The sequence below is a fragment of the Eriocheir sinensis genome, chromosome 6, assembly GCF_024679095.1.
Source record: "Eriocheir sinensis breed Jianghai 21 chromosome 6, ASM2467909v1, whole genome shotgun sequence".
NCBI lineage: Eukaryota > Metazoa > Arthropoda > Malacostraca > Decapoda > Varunidae > Eriocheir > Eriocheir sinensis.
Genome location: NC_066514.1, coordinates 19,514,520 through 19,518,339, shown reverse-complemented (window position 1 = coordinate 19,518,339; position 3,820 = coordinate 19,514,520). Strand labels below are relative to the sequence as shown.

The following is a 3,820-nucleotide window of genomic DNA, read 5'->3' as shown; positions in this document are numbered from 1 at the left end:
TGGGAAACACTCCACCATCCACCACAGAGGCAGAGAAAGACCTGGGAGTGTATTTTACCAGGCTACCAGTGAAGGGATATCCAGCACACCAATACCACATGTGAAACACTCCACCATCCACCACAGGGGCAGAGAAAGACCTGTTAGCGTATTTTACCAGGCTACCAGTGACCGGATATCCAGCACACCAATACCACATGTGAAACACTCCACCATCCACCACAGAGGCAGGGAAAGACCTGGGAGTATATGTTACCAGTGGCCGTATGTTCAAGCGGTCGTATCTCAACATTTGGTCCTAAATCCGCCATTGTGGTCGCATGTGCTGCCCCGTGCGATGTTCAAAAAACGTCCTAGGCGCCATCTTGTGACGTCAGGTCGCCCCTCAGCCTCACTGGTCGGGACCGGGGCTAGATTCGACCAGTTCCGTCCTAACCCGTAGCCATTGAAGAAGTGTTTCCGCCTCCTCCACATCTCCACCTCTATACACAATATAAGGTACGTGTTTGAGCTCCTACCTTTGTATAGCTTTGCATTAAGGTATTACGATGATATGTGAGCTGGTTATGGAGAAATAAGGTTGGGCTCATGAGGCAGTGGTGTGGGTTGTTTTCATCAATATTTCTTAATCCCATGGAGTTCTTAAAGCTTCCATGCATATGAATAGCGTTGTTTGAGCGTAGCAAGGGTCACTGGGGCTGGGAGGGGCAGGGTGTGGCAGGGTGTTGTTCTACTTAATTCTAGTAATGTGGTTATTTCTGTGTTTCACAGATGGAGCATGTTGCGGTATACGTTTTCAATCGCAGACTGCGCAGGGAAAGGATATATCGGGACCCACTCGACCCACTACACGTTAGTGATGAACATCTGTTGCGGGTGTATAGATTTACCCGTCAAGAAATCATCAGGCCCTGTGATGAGCTGCGTCCCCACCTGGAAAGGAAAACCAGGAGGGCACATGCACTCCCAAATCACACCCAGGTTCTGGCTGCACTAAGGTTTTTTGCAAGTGGCAGCTTCTAAACTGTTATTGGAGACACTGTTGGAATGGACCAATCTAGTGTTAGTAAGGCCATTGACAAATTAACTCAAGTACTTTGTGTAAAGGCCAGTCAAGAGATAAAGATGCCAAACACAGCAATAGATATCAACAGAGCTATGCAGGACTTCAGGCGCACTGGTAACTTTCCAAGAGTGATAGGTGCCATTGATGGAACCCACATTCGCATCAAGGCCCCAGAGGAAAATGAAGAGATTTATCTCAATCGGAAACAATTCCACTCCCTAAACGTACAGGCTGTGTGTGACACCAACAACAAGATCATCAGCTACGACGCCAATTACCCAGGGAGCACACATGATTCCTTTACATGGTGCCACTGTGCCCTTAAGCAGCGGTTCCTTGCTGGTCATTTTGGAGATGCTCTTTTGATAGGTATGTTTCCTTATATATTCCATGTAAGTCTATCAAATTACCTGTGCTTTCGTACCACATGCCTACATGTTCAGATTCTTGCCAGCATAGAAGAAACCTAATAATTTTATATTATATCTTGTGATTACATGTTAATGAATGTTAACCTTCCAGACATGTCATATTATTATGATAACAAAACTCTTAGTTGAACTGCATATGACATTAAAATTTTTAACATAGTTTTCATGCATTTCGTAGTGGAAAGACTGTCTCACACAACACTACATTGTCAATGCCACATAACGTTACTCACCAAGCTCGTCTATACACGATGTCAACACTAAATGGTATTATTATGAGGGTCTGGCAGTTCAACAACTTTCTTAGTGATTACAAGCAGCCGGCCACAGTAGGGTTACCATCAGTACAAAAGTAACAAAATATCACTGCATTTTTTTAGCATTATCGACAACACCAAGGCACAGCTTCCCATACTCAAATTGTTCCTACGGTAAATGGATAATGAATTAATGAATTTTCCATTTCACAGGAGACAGTGGGTATCCTCTGGAGCCATTCCTGATGACCCCAGTTGTACACCCGACAACACCTGGGGAGGAACGCTACGACCAGAGTCATCGACGGACAAGATGCGCTGTTGAGCGGACGTTTAGGATCCTCAAGTCAAGGTTCAGATGCCTACACGAGTCAGGAGGAAGTTTGCAGTACGACCCCGAGGAGACTGTGAAGATTGCGACTTCTTGCATGCTCCTGCACAACTACTGTGTGGATCGTCGCATTCCCTATGTTGGTGATCTTGTGCAAGAAGAAATACCAGTTCAGCCTGTGAGAGACAACAGACAGGTTCCTGGTCAAGTTGTCAGGCAGGAAATTATTAGAAACTTCTTTTCCTGAGTATAGGTAGGCATATATGTAGACCTTGCAGTTATTAATAGATTGCTTTCATATGTAAATGTGCAGAACTCACAGTCGGAGCATAAGAATAAAACAAGAAACCATAATGACCACATGCTCGTCCTTCTTGATCTGAATTTAAATGTCAATTATTATTAATATATGTAATTAATATCAGCTTACACCTGCAGCTTGCGTATGGTGCACCGGTGGCCGAGTGGTCAGCGTGTGTACGTGGTGATCCAGAGGACTCTACTCCCATTGCAAGACGCTGAGAGAGTTCAGCCATGGACACGTGGCGGAGGGTTACCAACATGCTGCCCAGATCTTCAGTCAACCCTAACTTCTGCATCTTTGATCATGATAGCCACCAGGGGCTAACACTTCCTCACCACACATTCTCATCACCTAGTTTGATACCCTAATTGTCCATCTCACATACCTTATACATTTCAGCACTCTGTACTCTTGACTTGCTTATCATCCTCTCCAACTCTTTAATTGTTGGCCATTTCTCTGCTTCATATAACATAACTGACCTTACATATGCACAGTAGCCATTTAACGTGTTCCTTAACCATGTGTTTCAGAATGTGTGTACGTGGTGATCCAGAGGACTCGTTTCCCACCGCAAGACGCTGAGAGTTTCCGCCATGGACACGTGGCGGAATGTTACCAACATGCTGCCCAGCAGATCTTCGGTCAACCCTAACTTCAGCGTCTTCGGTCAAGAGGTTCACCACCTCCACCCCACACAGTCTCATCATCTAGTTTGGTACCCCACTTGTCCATCTCACATACCCTGTGTATCTCAGCATTCTGCACTCTTGCCCAGGGAGTGCGGATATTGATTAGTGCTCACTGCTGGTAAAACGAGAACCCATTTCAAAGAAATAACATTCTGATGAACCCCAGCAGTGAGGCAGTCAATTTACCGGCAAAGGCAGAACAACCCCTTAATCATATTAAAACCATATGCTTGACTTGTGTGATTATCTTCCTGTGTTTATGACTGTAATTACTTATCCTATGTACTGTAATGACTGTTGTGCTAACTGAAGCAGTACTGTTCATACCACAGGTCAATCAAATTAAAAGCATGTGGATCACTGCGTAATGTGTGATTCCTTTTTCCTATAATTATGATTTTTTATTACCTACAAGAAAGAAACACCTTCTTGTATAATGGCTTGCTGGAATGCGTACACGTGTCCAGAAAGGCCATTTCAAATCTCTTTAGAAACACATTTTTTTATATATATTCCTTTGTACTGTCAACGAACAATGTTACATACACAAACAAAAATAAAGGGCGTAAAATTGCTCAAAAGAGCAAGCGTGTATATACGTACTAAACACTTCCCTAAGAGGTACATATATATATATATATATATATATATATATATATATATATATATATATATATATATATATATATATATATATATATATATATATATATATATATATATATATATATATATATAT

The 3,820-nt window shown here is 42.7% G+C and overlaps 1 long non-coding RNA gene across 1 annotated transcript; it reads left to right on the top strand.

Annotated features, from left to right (window-relative positions):
- The first annotated feature begins 786 nt into the window (after positions 1-786).
- LOC126989917 (uncharacterized) lies at positions 787-3,472 on the top strand. Its single transcript, XR_007743862.1, has 3 exons — positions 787-1,435; positions 1,968-2,338; positions 2,524-3,472. It is a non-coding gene; the product is annotated as an uncharacterized LOC126989917 (long non-coding RNA).
- The last annotated feature ends 348 nt before the right edge of the window (positions 3,473-3,820 follow it).